We start from the raw sequence: 18,349 nt of genomic DNA, 5'->3' as shown, positions 1-18,349 counted from the left end.
CATTTTATTTATCGCACTTTAATTATTGTTATTTTAATTATCGTCATTTACTTTACGCTTAAAATATAAAATCGACAAACCGGTCATTAAACGGTAAAAACCCCCTTTTTATAATAATAATAATACTACTATTATACTTATATATATATATATATATATATATATATATATATATATATATATATATATATATATATATATATATATATATATATATATATATATATATATATATATATATATTGATAACGCTAAAAACGAACACATATTTCATAGCGTTATCCTTCAAGAAAGACAAGCTTTTAGTTGCAATTGTTCTATTTCCAAGTGATATTGTTTAATAAATAAGTGCAAAGACTAAAGACGCAAATCGCTCGAAAATGAAGATTTAAAGACGAAAACGAAGATTTGAAAGACCAAAACGACCAAAATGCTCAAACGTACAAGTTACATTCCAAGTGGTTTAAATTATCGAAGAATAATGTCTAAAGATTGACAAGAATGCAAGTCGCGGAACGCAAAGTTCAAGATATTAAATTATACGAAAAGGCGTTCGAGAAACCGGAACTGACACATAAACCGGGCGTAAACGAGCGAGACAACGGAGCGAAAATTACGAGTCAACTATGCACAAGAATATAATATAATATATAAATAATTATAAATTATTTATATATTATATTTATTAAAATTAAAATCTATGTCGACAAGCTAAAAAACAAGGCAATGTGAGCTGTCTCAGCACTCCATGCGATCGCATGGAAAGTACAAAGGAAACCATGCGATCGCATGGCTCCCAAAATCTGGCCAGGCCTATAAAAGGCCACGAATTCAGCTCGATAGATATATATATTTTTCTTTCTTTTCTTTTCTTTCTGCAATAATAAAAATAATTATAATTATAATATTAATTTAAGTTTAAGTTAAATTTAGTTTGGGTTTTGTAACGTTTAATTTACGGGTTTTTAAGACGAAGTTCTGTCCGTGTACCGCTATGCTATTAATATCACTTTTTACCATTTCAACTCGCTGTAAGTCTCCACCTTTTTATTTTTTAAAGTATCGTTATTACGCCTTGTTATTATTATTATTGTTATTGTTATTATTGTTATCGTAATTTATATTTATTATTAGCGTCGTTATTATCGTTATTAATTATTATTATTGTTATCCTTTATTATTATTATTATCGTACTCATGTCCACTTTATATAATTTATATTTTTACGCCGTTGTAATGTCCAACTAAATACCCATAGTGGTTACTAAAATGTAGAACCTCTGGACAAATGGACTAAAAATAATTTATAATATTACGATGTAACTTTGACTATTTTTAATATTGAGTTTAATCACCGACCCACTGTTATATAATTTAATATTTTCACCCCTATCACATAATTTATTAAATTAATGAACGTAAGTTAATTAAATTTACATAAATTGTGCTCCAACACTTTAGTGATCTAGACGGACATATGGACAAATTATTGACAACAATTTAGAAATGTGATCCGGTGGTTTGGGTAATATTATAGTTTATATAATCGTGTAATTATAAAAAGGGCGACCGTTATAATTTTGGTATTAGCGAAAGTTAATACCGGGTTAAATCTCAATTTGGATAGTCGGGATATAATTTAATTCGCTAAAACAAGATCTAACGAAACTTAGATTAAATTTTAGTTAATTAAGACTTTATAAAAATCACAAGATAAAATATAAAGTTATATATAAAAACATCGTAATCGGGCTTAAAAACGATCCATTAATCCAGAGGGGACATATTTTAGTAGCCACTACTTTACTTTATTTTAAATCTCACCAATTTCACTTTTTACCACGTAGTAAATTTTAATTACTTTTTACTATTTTACCATTTTGTCATTTCTTTATCAAAAACCTTATTTGATAATTTTATGAATTAATTAGTTTAATTAATAGTTTTAATATTAGTTAAAATTTATTAATATTTATAAGTAGTTTTATTATTTACCATTTTAAAATAGATAGTTTATTTTATATCGTTAATCTAGTTAATTTCACTTTTAGTTTTAGTTAAATTTAAATTCCGTTTAGTTAAATTAAAACCTAATCTAAAACCCCCTTTTAATAGTTTAATTATTAGCAATTAAAAATCTTGAAATCGCAATTTCCCTGTGGAACGAACCGGATTTACCAACGAACTATTACTATACGGATAAGACAAAGTTGCCTATATGTGTGAAATCAATCCGAAATCATAAAAACGCCATATAATCACAACCAATTCGTGTAATAAATTCAATCTAAATCCGTTCAAAATAAAAGGACACGATCACGCACATCAAACTTTTTGGCGCCGCTGCCGGGGAAGTTGGCAGTTTAAACGGAATAGACGATTTTCTTATTCGTAGTAATAGTTGGATTTGTTAGTGGCTGAGTTGTGGATTTTCCGATTTAAAGGATCATGGCTCCCTGCTACATCTTTTGGCTATTCGAAACAGGAATAAAGTCTATTTGTTTAAAGATTTTTATTTGTTTTTAGTTATTCGATCCTTTCGTAAAAATTCATTTTCAAGAAAGTTCAATGTTTATATACTTAAAAAATAAATCCTTCAAGATTACATACAATTTTTCAATTGTATGACCCGTTCAGGAAATCCTAAACTCGTTACACCTAATCCAGAACCTGAAAGAGACTTGAACAAAAGATTAAAACAAGAAAAACTAAAAAAATTAGGTAGTACTAGTCAACCGAAAACGCCGAAAAACAACAAAAAAGATAAACAAGTAGGAAACACTAGTGGTCAACCGGAAATCAAAATTGAAACTGAAACCATCGTCATTAAAGAAGAAATGACTGACGAAACACGTGATCCAAATGACCTACCAATGTGGAATACCAGACAAACTACTCCCCCTCTCGCTCTTTCATCTATAAGAAAACCTGAAATTCAGGCTGATAACTGGGAAGTCAAGGGGCAGTTTATGCACATGGTTCGTGAAAACCAATTCGACGGAAGACTTAATAACAATCCGATAGAACATTTAGAAGCTTTTGAAGATTTATGTGAACTATATAAAACCAAAGATGTTTCTTCCGATGCATTTAAGTTAAGAACTTTTCCATACTCGTTAATCGGAGACGCAAAAGCATGGTTGAAAGCATCAAAACCTGATTCTATAACAACTTTCAACGAATTAAGATAAAAATTCATTACCAGATTTTTCCCACCTGTAAAAGCTGAAAGGCTTAGAACTGAAATCACCACTTTTAAACAAAAGTCGGATGAAACTCTTTATGATGCCTGGGAAAGATTAAAAAGAATGTTACGAAATTGTCCGCAACACGGATTGCAAAAAGGGCAAATAGTACAAACTTTTTATCGTGGTATTGATGAACATACTCGTGGTATATTAGATTCCTCCGCTGGAGGAGTGTTTATGTACAAATCACCAAATCAAGCGTACGACATGTTAGAAGACATGTCAGTTCATACTTTTGAATGGACACCGTCTAGAGATCAACAACCTAGAAGGACGGTGGCAAGCCTTGATGAAAATGAAGACAACAATACAACCATAGCTTCACTGTCAAACCAATTCAAAAAGTTTGGAAGAGAAATAGAGAAGCTAAATTCAACAGTCTTAGCATTACAAGTAGGCTGTGAAATCTGTGGACAGCCACATCTCACGAAAGACTGTGATATCAATGATCGGCCAATGAACTCAATAGCACAAGTTAATTTTATTGCCAATCAAAGACAAGGAAATTTTCAAGGAGGAAGTTCTGGTTATCAACCTGCAAACCCTGGATATCAAAATCCTGGATATCAAAACCCGAAAAATTTTGCTTTTCAAAGAAATGGACCACCTGGTTTTTACAATAGAAACCAACCTCCATTTCCACCTCAACAAAATTTCCAACAACAACCGTTACTTCAATTGCCATATCAATAACAAAATCAAAACACACAGCCAGTAGAGAAGAAATCTAACTTTGAAGAAGTTATGATGAATTTTGTCAAAAGTCAATCAGAAACGAATGAACAAATGAAGAGACAAATACATCAAGTCCAAACGGGAAACGAGCAAGTGCAAAGGAATCATCAAGCATCAATTCAAAACCTTGAAAGAGATATGGGAAGAATATCCCAATTGCTTGCTGAAAGGCAATCGGGAACTTTACCATCCAACACACAACCAAACCCTAAGGGTAAAGAAACTCAAAATTCAAGTAATATTTCGCAAGTTAATTCCATCACTACGCGAACTGGGTTAACCATTAACCCAGAGATTTCAAAGCCTCTCACTCCTATTCATGTTTCACAAGAAAACGAATCTTTGGTGGAAGAAAATAACATGCCAACCACAAGTGCACCTAAAACTCAAAATCAACCACCATTGAAGGTATACAAAACTCCAATTCCATATCCGCAACGTTTGAAGAAAGATAAATTACAAGCACAATACAACAAGTTTGCTGACATGATTAAGCAAATTTGTATAAATGTATCGCTTGTAGATGTTCTTGCGGGTATGCCGAATTATGGAAGGTTTATCAAAGATCTCATTGCCGACAAAGGAAAATATGCAGAAGTTTCAACCACATTCCTTAATGAGGAATGCTCGGCAATTTTACAAAAGCAAAATATGCCACCAAAACTTGGAGATCCTGGAAGTTTCATCATTCCTTGTCTGATGGGAGATTCAGTAATGTACGATGCATTAGCTGATTTAGGAGCGAGCATTAATCTTATGCCTCACTCCTTGTACTTAAAATTGAACTTAGGTGATTTAAAACCAACCAGGATGTGCATACGATTAGCTGATAGAACTTACAATTATCCTATTGGCATTGCTGAAAACCTGCCAGTTAAAGTAAATCACTTAATCTTTCCTGCTGATTTCGCTGTTCTTGAAATGGAAGAAGACAGTAAGGTTCCCCTAATTCTAGGGCGTCCCTTTCTAAATACTGCAGATGCAATTGTACGCGTAAAAGAGAAAAAACTCAGCTTAGGTATAGGGGAGGATAGAATTATATTGAACATAGATAAAGCTATGAAACACCCTATGTCTCCTGATGAAGAATGTTTTCAAATAGACATTGTTGATTGTTGTATTGAGGAAGAACTACAAGAATTATTAAATGTCGACACCTCAGAGTTCACCCCAATGGGTGAAGGTGAAGATTTTGATGTCGATAAAGAGTTAGACGAGCTGTTAAAGGTAGTCACTGATGAAGAATACATAGAAGAAGAAATTCCCGGGGAAGATGAACCTTTTGAAGAAATTACCGATGGTAATAGGTTCCGGATAAAATCTTCCTTGGAAGAACCACCCACCTTGGAACTTAAAGAACTCCCGGAACATTTGGAGTATGCTTATCTCCAAGGAACGTCACAATTACCCTTAATAATTTCATCAAAACTTTCCGATGACGAAAAGGGTAGGTTAATGTCTGTTTTAAAAACCCACAAAAAGGCAATTGCCTGGAAAACAACTGATATTCCAGGGATTAACCCTGCTTATTGTACTCACAAGATCCTAATGGAAGAAGATTTTAAACCCGTGGTACAAAGGCAAAGGAGGTTAAACCCTAACATGAAAGAAGTTGTCAAAAAGGAGGTTATCAAATTACTTGATGCCGGGTTAATTTACCCTATATCCGATAGCCCGTGGGTTAGTCCTGTGCAAGTAGTACCCAAGAAAGGAGGTACGACTGTTATTCTGAATGATAAAAACGAACTCGTTCCTACAAGAACTGTCACTGGATGGAGAGTCTGTATAGACTATCGTCGTCTAAACGACGCCACAAGGAAAGATCATTTCCCGCTTCCTTTTATCGACCAAATGCTAGAACGTTTGGCGGGAAAAGATTACTACTGTTTCCTTGATGGATTCTCCGGTTATTTTCAAATTCCAATTGATCCAAAAGACCAAGACAATACCACATTTACTTGTCCATTTGGTACTTTTGCCTATCGACGAATGCCATTCGGATTATGCAACGCTCCAGGCACCTTCCAAAGGTGTATGATGGCAATTTTTCATGACATGATTGAAGAAAGTATAGAAGTCTTTATGGACGATTTCTCTGTTTTTGGAGACTCCTTCAACTCATGTCTCTCAAACCTTGAACGAATGCTAATTCGGTGTGAAGAATCAAATCTTGTTTTAAACTGGGAGAAATGCCACTTCATGGTGAAGGAAGGCATTGTTTTAGGACACAAGATTTCTCGAGCTGGAATGGAAGTAGACAAAGCTAAGATCGACGTTATTTCAAAACTTCCACCTCCAACTAATGTTAAAGGAATTCGTAGTTTCCTTGGTCATGCGGGATTCTATCGGCGATTCATAAAGGACTTTTCCAAAATCGCTCGACCCATGACTAAACTTCTTGAGAAAGACTGTACGTTCGATTTCAACGACGAGTGTCTAAATGCTTTCTCCATTCTAAAAAAGAAACTTACGAATGCACCCATCATGGTATCACCCGACTGGTCAAAACCTTTCGAGCTAATGTGTGACGCTAGTGATTTCGCGCTGGGAGCTGTTTTAGGTCAACGTCAATATAACAAATTTCAACCAATCTACTACGCAAGTAAAACACTTACAAGAGCTCAGTTGAATTATACAACTACTGAGAAGGAGCTTCTTGCAGTAGTTTTTGCTTTCGATAAGTTTAGATCTTACCTGGTGTTATCTAAAACGATTGTTTATACCGATCATTCAGCCCTTAAGTACTTATTCAAAAAGCAAGATGCTAAACCTAGACTGATTCGTTGGATTCTTCTCCTACAAGAATTTGACATTGAAATCAAGGACAAAAAGGGTGCTGAAAATCTCGCTGCAGATCACTTGTCCCGTCTTTAAAATCCTAACTTAGAAACACTCGACGAATCTGTTATTCACGATACGTTTCCAGACGAGTTCCTTATGAAAATTGAAACGAAAGAAGAAATTCCATGGTTTGCGGACTTTGCCAATTATCTAGCCGCAGGAATTCTTGTTAAAAATCAAACTTATCAGCAAAAGAAGAAATTCTTCGCTGATCTGAAGTTTTACTTCTGGGAAAGCCCGAATCTCTTTCGTATAGGAGCAGATCAAGTTATTCGTCGATGTGTATACGGTAAAGAAGCGAAACAAATTCTAGAGCACTGTCATGAAGGACCGGCTGGTGGACATTTCGGACCAAGCTATACAGCTAAGAAGGTCTTTGACTCAGGTTTTTACTGGCCAACTATTTTTAAAGATTCTTACAACATGGTAAAAACCTGTGACGCTTGTCAAAGATCTGGAAACATTTCTAAAAGAGACGAAATGCCCCAGAAAGGCATACTAGTTTGTGAAGTATTTGACATTTGGGGTATTGACTTCATGGGTCCATTCCCCGCCTCTAACAAATGCAAATACATTCTCGTAGCAGTCGATTATGTTTCTAAATGGGCTGAAGCAAAAGCTCTACCCACTAACGATGCTCGAGTTGTTGTCAGCTTTCTTAAAAACCTTTTCGCATGTTTCGGAATTCCAAAAGCATTAATCAGTGATCGTGGAACTCATTTTACAAATCAATTACTCGAAAAAGTGCTTAAAAAGTATGGAGTTAATCATCGTTTCTCAACTTCTTACCACCCTCAAACGAGTGGCCAAGTTGAAAACACAAATCGAGGTCTTAAACGAATTTTAGAAAGAACAGTTAATAATAATCCAAAAATCTGGCATCGAAAGCTAGATGATGCGCTGTGGGCTTTTAGAACCGCATTCAAAACACCCATTGGTACTACTCCTTTCCGATTAATATATGGTAAGGCGTGTCATCTACCTGTCGAAGTTGAACATAAGGCATATTGGGCACTAAAAGAATGTAATACAGACCTTGTGGAAGCCGGAGAAAATCGATTCTTACAATTACATGAATTAGACGAGCTAAGACTTCAAGCATACGAAAACTCAAAATCTTACAAAGAGAAAACTAAGAAATGGCACGATGCTCGCTTAAAAGAGAAGAAAGCATTTGAACCAGGTGACAAAGTTCTAGTTTTTCAATCACGTTTTAAGTTTTCACCTGGGAAACTTAAGTCCCGATGGACTAGACCGTATGAAGTAAAACACGCATTTCCATCCGGATACGTAGAGTTCTACATTTTAGTAACCACTATGGGTATTTAGTTGGACATTACAACGGCGTAAAAATATAAATTATATAAAGTGGACATGAGTACGATAATAATAATAATAAAGGATAACAATAATAATAATTAATAACGATAATAACGACGCTAATAATAAATATAAATTACGATAACAATAATAATAATAATAACAATAATAATAATAACAAGGCGTAATATAAACTAGTCTTCTCCCTCCATTCTTTTGTATCATTAAAATTGTAGATTAAAAAATTTACTTTTTATTAACAACTTGAAATGATAATTACTAAAATTTGTCGCGGGTGAAAACTAGGTCATAGAACCGAAATTACTCTACCCGAGGATGGGGCGAAAATTTTGTTTTTATTATTTTAAGGTTATTAATTTAAAGTATATTTATATATTTGGAGTGGGGAAACATCGCCCCATTTTAAACCTGTTTGTTAATATTTTTCTCTAGTGTGTATTATGTGCAAATAAGGCAGGGTAAAAGAAGCATTTTCAAAGAATGAAATTCAGTTCAGTAAAAGCAACCAATTTTTGACGAAGCATGTTAAAAGATGACGAACAAATCAACATCAACAGAATAAACAAAACCCGCAAGTTACGGCTTTTTAGCTACAGAGGTTTTAACTTCCTTTCTATTCTTATTGCCCTCGTGAATTTAATTTAGTCCGATTTCATTACAATGAGGACATTGCATGATCTCAAGTGTGGGGAGGGGTTATAAATTCTCTCGGGTTTATACACTTGGTTTACTTTCTAAATTTTGTGAAAAATTTAAAATTTTTTTCCTAAATGAATTCAAATCTTGTTTAATATGTTTATGAACGATAAAACTAGGTGTTAATACCGAAATTATTGTTACCCTAAAATAAGGACATAAATTGAGAAACAACTAAAACGCTTGAATTTATTTATTAGAAATAAAAAGACACATGAAAAAAAAGCCAAGTGTGGGGAGATTTGTCAATATATATGAACTGTTATCACATGTTTGTGCGAAGTTTATTTCAGGTACTTTTGCTTTGGGCTGTATAAATTTGTTTTACCCATTAAATTGTAAAATATGAAAGAAAAGATGGATCTACACGATGAATCAATTCCATCATTAAAATGAAGTAAAGTCTTCATAAAAAGAAACGCGCTTCTTGATTTAGGTCAGGAAGTTGTCGTCCAGACCAGTTGTAGAGTCTACGAAAAACCTTGAAAAGTTTTCTCGAAAATCAGCTGGAAATCCACGGACCTCAGCATCAAACAGGGTCGCCAAGTGGTCAGACTTATCCTAACCATGAGAGGATCTGTCTTGTACAATGGGGGGGACACCATGCAAATTAGTCTATAATACTAATAAATCAGATCCCCAGAAAGGATAATCTCCTTAAAGATTAAAAATCAGCATTTAAGCCTGATATTACTCAATCCTTGAGATTGACTTTAAAGATTGAGAATTACAAACTCATGGAATTCGATGATATCTAAACTCGAGCTTGAACGAGAAAATATTTTGATCAAATTAAAACCGATTTGTTTTCTGAAAACCTATTTTTAATGCGTTCATTACCATTGAACGTAAAATCCTGAGAATTCATCAGAATTCATTAGGTCACCTGAACCAAATCGGGTGTCAACCGTAAGAACGGTGGTTGCATAGCATGGTCGGAGACAGGACCTTGTGCCAGACCGAAAAATTATAGGGTGATCTTTACTATTTCTCCTACAAAGGATAGTAATTGCATCCGACACGTTTTTAGACCATGATTATCTGCATGTCATTAGACATAGCCTTAACAGTTGCTTGTTCATCGCTTTCCTTTACAACCGGACGGTAGTTTATCGTAAAGTAATATACGGGACAAGTAAACTGGATGTGTTGCTTTCCTAATACAAGGTTAGCAAGTGGGTGACACAAAACCACAAGTTTTGAGCAAAAATTTTAAAATCTGAAACCCACAAAACCCACAAAAACATTTTGCAAACACCGGTGAAGGGTTATTCCGGAAAACTTGTCTAGGGTAAAATCTAGCTTGAATTTTCAAAAAGATCAAATGTTTTCATAAAGATCCAATTTCCTTAAGGATCTAAATTTTCATAGTCATATGGGACTGTAAACCACAAACGTTACTATCATTGTTCATACCGCTGTTTCAAAATCACTGATGTATATAGTGTGAAGAATAAAGAAGTGATTCGTGTGAAGTGTGATTTTATTTCAAGTTCTATATTGCTTGAGGACAAGCAACGTTCAAGTGTGGGGATATTTGATAACGCTAAAAACGAACACATATTTCATAGCGTTATCCTTCAAGAAAGACAAGCTTTTAGTTGCAATTGTTCTATTTCCAAGTGATATTGTTTAATAAATAAGTGCAAAGACTAAAGACGCAAATCGCTCGAAAATGAAGATTTAAAGATGAAAACGAAGATTTGAAAGACCAAAACGACCAAAATGCTCAAACGTACAAGTTACATTCCAAGTGGTTTAAATTATCGAAGAATAATGTCTAAAGATTGACAAGAATGCAAGTCGCGGAACGCAAAGTTCAAGATATTAAATTATACAAAAAGGCGTTCGAGAAACCGGAACTGACACATAAACCGGGCGTAAACGAGCGAGACAACGGAGAGAAAATTACGAGTCAACTATGCACAAGAATATAATATAATATATAAATAATTATAAATTATTTATATATTATATTTATTAAAATTAAAATCTATGTCGACAAGCTAAAAAACAAGGCAATGTGAGCTGTCTCAGCACTCCATGCGATCGCATGGAAATTACAAAGGAAACCATGTGATCGCATGGCTCCCAAAATCTGGCCAGGCCTATAAAAGGCCACGAATTCAGCTCGATAGATATATATATTTTTCTTTCTTTTCTTTTCTTTCTGCAATAATAAAAATAATTATAATTATAATATTAATTTAAGTTTAAGTTAAATTTAGTTTGGGTTTTGTAACGTTTAATTTACGAGTTTTTAAGACGAAGTTCTGTCCGTGTACCGCTACGCTATTAATATCACTTTTTACCATTTCAACTCGCTGTAAGTCTCCACCTTTTTATTTTTTAAAGTATCGTTATTACGCCTTGTTATTATTATTATTGTTATCGTAATTTATATTTATTATTAGCGTCGTTATTATCGTTATTAATTATTATTATTGTTATCCTTTATTATTATTATTATCGTACTCATGTCCACTTTATATAATTTATATTTTTACGCCGTTGTAATGTCCAACTAAATACCCATAGTGGTTACTAAAATGTAGAACCTCTGGACAAATGGACTAAAAATAATTTATAATATTACGATGTAACTTTGACTATTTTTAATATTGAGTTTAATCACCGACCCACTGTTATATAATTTAATATTTTCACCCCTATCACATAATTTATTAAATTAATGAACGTAAGTTAATTAAATTTACATAAATTGTGCTCCAACACTTTAGTGATCTAGACGGACATATGGACAAATTATTGACAACAATTTAGAAATGTGAACCGGTGGTTTGGGTAATATTATAGTTTATATAATCGTGTAATTATAAAAAGGGCGACCGTTATAATTTTGGTATTAGCGAAAGTTAATACCGGGTTAAATCTCAATTTGGATAGTCGGGATATAATTTAATTCGCTAAAACAAGATCTAACGAAACTTAGATTAAATTTTAGTTAATTAAGACTTTATAAAAATCACAAGATAAAATATAAAGTTATATATAAAAACATCGTAATCGGGCTTAAAAACGATCCATTAATCCAGAGGGGACATATTTTAGTAGCCACTACTTTACTTTATTTTAAATCTCACCAATTTCACTTTTTACCACGTAGTAAATTTTAATTACTTTTTACTATTTTACCATTTTGTCATTTCTTTATCAAAAACCATATTTGATAATTTTATGAATTAATTAGTTTAATTAATAGTTTTAATATTAGTTAAAATTTATTAATATTTATAAGTAGTTTTATTATTTACCATTTTAAAATAGATAGTTTATTTTATATCGTTAATCTAGTTAATTTCACTTTTAGTTTTAGTTAAATTTAAATTCCGTTTAGTTAAATTAAAACCTAATCTAAAACCCCCTTTTAATAGTTTAATTATTAGCAATTAAAAACCTTGAAATCGCAATTTCCCTGTGGAACGAACCGGATTTACCAACGAACTATTACTATACGGATAGGACAAAGTTGCCTATATGTGTGAAATCAATCCGAAATCATAAAAACGCCATATAATCACAACCAATTCGTGTAATAAATTCAATCTAAATCCGTTCAAAATAAAAGGACACGATCACGCACATCATATATATATATATATATATATATATATATATATATATATATATATATATATATATATATATATATATATATATATATATATATATATATATATATATTATGTACAAATATATGTGTTTAAAAATATAGTGTAAACTTCGCTACCTCCCTGTGGAACGAACCGGACTTACCCAAAGCTAAACTACTCTACGATTAGGTACACTGCCTATAAGTGTTGTAGCAAGGTTTAGGTAATTTCCCATTTGCAAATAAATAATTAAAATCTTGTGTAATTATCACCGTATCCGTAATAAAAATAACACTATTTCATACACGCCCCGCTACACATCAAGTTTTTGGCGCCGCTGCCGGGGACAGCGAAACGCTATATTTTTAATCTATTTTTGTAAAAATATAATTATATAAATTTTAAATATAAAAACATAAAAAAAATATTTATATATATATATATATATATTTATATCTATATATATATATATATAAGTGTTTAAAAAATATATATATATATATATATATTAAGAATTTTGTTTATAAAATTAAAAAGTGTTTTTATTTTAAGTTTTTAATATATAAGTTTATAAAATTTATCTATTTATTATTTTATAAAATTTAAAAATCAAATAAAAATAAATATTAAAATTAAAACTGGGCCGAACCTGTTTTTAGCCCAATACTAGTTCGGATACTGTTGAACTCCGCGATCGCGTAGAATAACAGAGTAAAACTAAGCGATCGCGTAGATGCTCTGACACAGAAACCTAGTACTCATTAATTGCAGAATTAGGGTTTTTAATTATTAATTATTATTATTAAAACCTAATTAGGGTTATATTTATTTAATTAGTTTATATTTTTAGTTTTAATATTTATTTTGTAATATTAAGTTTTAGTTAGTTTTTTTTTAGTTATCAAATGTGGTGTGGTTAGTTTTAGTTATCAAATATCCCCACACTTGAACGTTGCTTGTCCTCAAGCAATATAGAACTTGAAATTAAATCACACGAATCACTTCTTTATTCTTCACACTTTATACATCAGTGATTTTGATACGGCGGTATAAACAATGATAGTAACGATGTGGTTTACAGTCCCACATGACTATAAAAATTTAGATCCTTTAAGGAAATTGGATCTTTATGAAAACATTTGATCTTTTGAAAATTCAAGCTAGATTTTACCCTAGACAAGTTTTCTTATTTAACCCACCATCGGTGTTGCAAAATATATTTGTGGATCAATATTTTGGCTAAAAACTTTTAGGTTCGTGTAATCCACTGCTATCCCTGTATTGGAAAGCACACATCCAGTTTACTTGTTCCGTATATTACCTTTCGGCAAACTACCGTCCGGTTGTAAAGGAAAGCGATGAACAAGAAACTGTTAAGGCAATGTCTAATGACATGCTTCTGTTCATGGTCTAAAACGTGTCGGATGCAGTTACTATCCTTTGTAGGAGCAATAGTAAAGATCACCCTATAATTTTTCGGTCTGGCACAAGGTCCTGTCTTCGACCATGCTATGCAACCACCGTTCTTACGGTTGACACCCGATTTGGTTCAGGTGACCTAATGAATTCTGATGAATTCTCAGGATTTTACGTTCAATGATAATGAACGCATTGAAAATAGGTTTTCAGAAAACAAATCGGTTTTAATTTTGATCAAAATATTTTCTAGTTCAAGCTCGAGTTTAGATATCATCGAATTCCATGAGTTTGTAATTCTCAATCTTTAAGGTCAATCTCAAGGATTGAGTAATATCAGGTTTAAAAGCTGATTTTTAATCTTTAAGGAGATTATCCTTTCTGGGGATCTGATTTATTAGTACTATAGACTAATTTACATGGTGCCCCCCCATTGTACGAGACAGATCCTCTCATGGATAGGATAAGTCTGACCACTTGGCGACCCTGTTTGATGCTGAGGTCCGTGGATTTCCTGCTGATTTTAGAGATGACTTTTCTAGATTTTTCGTCAACCTACAGCTGGTCTGGATGACAACTTCTTGACCTAAATCAAGAAGCGCGTGTCTTTTTCGGAAGACTTTACTTCCTTTTAATGATGGAATTGATTCATCGTGTAGATCCATCTTTTCATTTATATTACAGTAAACCGGGTAAAACAGTTAATTTAGTCCAAAGCAAAAGTACCTGCAATAAACTTCAAAGAAACATGTGATAGACAGTTTTTAATTGAATAACTTGGTACATTCTCCCCACACTTGGCTTTTTTCATGCGTCTTTTTATTTCTAATAAATTCAAGCGTTTTAGGTTGTTTCTCAATTTATGTCCTTTCCGAGGTAACAATAATTTCGGTATTATCACCTAGTTTTATCGTTCATAAATATGTATAAACAAGATTTTGAATTCATTTAGTTGAAAATTTTTCAAATTTTTACAAAATTTGGCAAATAAACCAAGTATAAACCCGAGAGAATTTATAACCCTTCCCCACACTTGAGATCATGCAATGCCCTCATTTGCATGAAATCAGACTATAATTATAAATTCATGAGGGTGATTAGTGTAGAAAAGTGATTAAAAATACCCAGTTTGTAGTTACTAAGCTCGTCGAATGATAGATGGTTCGCCTCATCGTTCATTCCTTCTATTGTTTTATCACACATGTTTGTCTTTAAAAATGGTTGCTTTTCTGAACTGTTTACTAATCTTTGAAAATGCGTCTTTTACCCTGTTTTGTACATAAGAAAAACTACAAACAAATATATATACATATTTTTGAAGTTGGGTATATCACCCCATATTCATATAATTTTTTTGGCATACTTTAGATCAATAAAATTAAAATAATGATAACAAAATTTTTCGCCCCTCCCTTGGGTAAAGCAATTTCGGTTCAACGACCTAGTGTTTAACTCACGAAGAATTTTAGAAATCATTTTTTTAAACTTAATGAAATAAAGTAAATTTTGTTTTTAAATTCACACAAAACTTAAATTTAAAATGCATATTAATTTCATATAAAACCTACAAAACAAAAAAAAAAAATTCAGAATGGGGGAGAGAAAACTAGTTCTTTAGTGTCTGCTAGGGAAAGACCGTTCGGATTCCTTTCTCGGAAACTACACGAAAACAGAACATCTAACTCTAGACAGCATTTTCTTTTTAGAACATTTGAATCTCCCCACACTTAGGTAGCTGTGGTGTCGAAATTGTGATTAACTTCATCATCAATTTCTCTTGGACCATAATCAACTTGCATATCTGTGACTTTTGCTTTAAGCCATTGGCCGGCTTCATGTGTAACATCCACAAATTCAACTAGTTTCGCCTTTTCTTTAGGCGACAGATTGGATACTAACCGGTTATGTAACTTAAAGTTCCCCTTAATTCTAGCATCTATAACCCGTTTAAAAAGTTTCTTCATTGAACTGTTAACAACGGGGTCATTTAAATTCGTATCAACAACGGGGTTCTTTGTTATCAGGTCATCATTTGGTGTTACTTCATCTTTCCCACACTTAGGCATTTTATCATTACTAAGCACAACCGTTGGAGATTTTGGTTCAACGGTTTTGGTTGGTGGAGATTTAGACTTTTTATTCACAAAGGTAACCGATTTTTCACCATCACTAAGGGTCAATCTACCTCCTTTTACATCTATTAACACCCCGGTGGACGCTAAGAATTGTCGACCTAAAATCAGAGGAATGTTTGAGTCCTCTTCTATGTCAATGACAACAAATTCGACTAGAAAGGTTAAATTACCCACTTGAATGGGTAAGTTGTCAGCAATTCCAACTGGGTGTCTAATGGTTTGGTCAAATAATCGAACACTCATTTCCGTTGGAATTAACTTACCTACACCTAATCTCTTATATAATGAAAAAGGCATAATACTCACACTCGCACCTAAATCTGCTAGTGCATTATACATGACACAATCGCTAAGTAGACAAGAAACAATAAATTCACCCGGATCGCCTATCTTGGGTGGAAGTTTCGGTGGAACTTTCTTTACCGGTTTTATTTTTGCGGTCTTGGTTTCTTGCACTTGCTTATTCTTCCTTTTTTTCCATTCGTATCACCAACTATAAACTTATTACCTGCTCATACTCAACTCCTTTTATTGGGAACGGGATGGGTGGTTTGTATGGTGCATACATTGGTTTTTCAAAACTTGGCGGTGGTGTGACTTCTTCATCATCACTCATATCTGAAACCTTCCTATCTTCTGATGCTGGTTTTTCAGAATTCGTTGAAACCATGTTAATATTTTCATTCCGAGGGTTTACTTCAGTATTACTCGGTAGCTTTCCTAGTTCCCTTTCACTCATTATGCTAGCTAGATTACCTACTTGTTTTTCTAGATTCAAAATGGAAGCTTGTTGAGTTCTAAATGATTGATCAAACCTCTCATTCGTTTGGGTTTGAGTTTCAAGAAATTGTGTTTGAGATTCAACTAGCTTTGTTACCATTTCTTCCAGATTTGACTTTTTCTCTTCGGTTTGTTGTGGTGGCTTATACAAGCTAGGTCTTTGTTGACTGAAAGTGTTGTTTTGAGTTGGTTGGTTATTCGAACCTTCTTGGTTGTACGAGTTATTGTTGGGTCCATTTGGATTGTAAAGAATGTTTTGATTTCGATTGAAGTTTGGCCTTGGCTGTTGATAATTATTTTGATAATTATTTCCCGGCCTTTGGTTCATGTAGGAAACATTCTCACGTTGTTCCATCGTTTGCTCGATGTGACAATCTTTCGTTAAGTGTGGTCCACCGCATTGCTCACAACTGATTCGTATTGTGTGAATATCTTTAGTCATCTTTTCCATTCGTCTTTCAAAAGCATTTATTCTTGTGGAAACGGAATCAAAGTCATGGCTAGAATCGGCTCTAGCCACTTTAGATGAATGAAAAATATCTTTTTCTTGATGCCACTCATGAGAGTGGGAGGCTGTGTTATCAATGATTTTGTGAGCTTCGGTAGCGGTTTTCTTCATAATGGAACCACCAGCGGCTGTGTCGATGTCTTTTCGTGTAGCGACGTCGACGCCTTTGTAAAATATTTGAACTATTTGAAAAGTGTCTAAACCATGTTGAGGACATCCTCTCAACATCTTTCCGAATCTTGTCCATGCCTCATATAACGTTTCATTTGGCTTTTGCACGAACGTGGCAATTTCTCCTTGAAGTCTCACGGCTTTAGATGCCGGAAAGAATCTTTGAAGAAATTTCTCAACTAAAACATCCAATGAATCAATCGCTCCTTCGGGTAACGATTCTAACCAATCCTTGGCTTCTCCCTTTAAAGTCCAGGGGAACAACATAAGATAGATCGTTTCATCCTCGATTTCTCGGATTTTAAATAGATTACAGATTCTATTAAAAGTTCGAAGATGTTCGTTTGGATCTTCTTTTGTTGTACCACTAAATTGGCATTGATTAGTGATCATGTGTAGGATTTGTCCTTTGATTTCAAAATCTGGTGTTCTAACATCTGGTTGACTAATGGCATGACCTTGGCCCGTGCGTGTGGCTCTCATTCGGTCTTCCATACTTTGAGGTTATGTTATTTCCATATTTAAATTTGTTGAATCTGAATCACTAGAAGATTCTGATTTAACGGTTTCTTCCTCGATAATTTCTGTTTGAATAATTTGTGGTTCAGGAGGAATGATTAGTGGTTCAGGACCTTCGAATTGTCCTTGAATATCCTCCGGATTCTCAATTGTGAAATCGGGTTCAAAAATTGGATTATCGGAAATTTGAGTTGGAGTACTTGTTTGACTAGATGACGATTCTAAAGAAAAATCAACGGCGAAAATATTGGCTAGATGTCTTGATCGAGTTACAGGTGGTGAACGTATGAAAGGTGGTGAACGTTTCGCTCGGTGCATTCACTGAATATCGTATTAGTTATAAAT

At 33.4% G+C, this 18,349-nt stretch overlaps 2 non-coding genes across 2 annotated transcripts; one reads left to right on the top strand and one right to left on the bottom strand.

Moving 5' to 3' along the window:
• Nucleotides 1-3,230: 3,230 nt before the first annotated feature.
• On the bottom strand, nucleotides 3,231-3,337 carry LOC139886697 (small nucleolar RNA R71). Its single transcript, XR_011772570.1, has one exon. It is a non-coding gene; the product is annotated as a small nucleolar RNA R71 (small nucleolar RNA).
• A 14,176-nt stretch (nucleotides 3,338-17,513) lies between these two features.
• LOC139886809 (small nucleolar RNA R71) lies at nucleotides 17,514-17,620 on the top strand. The gene has a single exon (XR_011772672.1). It is a non-coding gene; the product is annotated as a small nucleolar RNA R71 (small nucleolar RNA).
• Nucleotides 17,621-18,349: the final 729 nt, after the last annotated feature.

The sequence above is a fragment of the Rutidosis leptorrhynchoides genome, chromosome 1 (assembly GCF_046630445.1).
Source record: "Rutidosis leptorrhynchoides isolate AG116_Rl617_1_P2 chromosome 1, CSIRO_AGI_Rlap_v1, whole genome shotgun sequence".
NCBI lineage: Eukaryota > Viridiplantae > Streptophyta > Magnoliopsida > Asterales > Asteraceae > Rutidosis > Rutidosis leptorrhynchoides.
The sequence above is the reverse complement of the archived record's forward strand: the minus strand, read 5'-3'. Positions and strand labels throughout refer to the sequence as shown.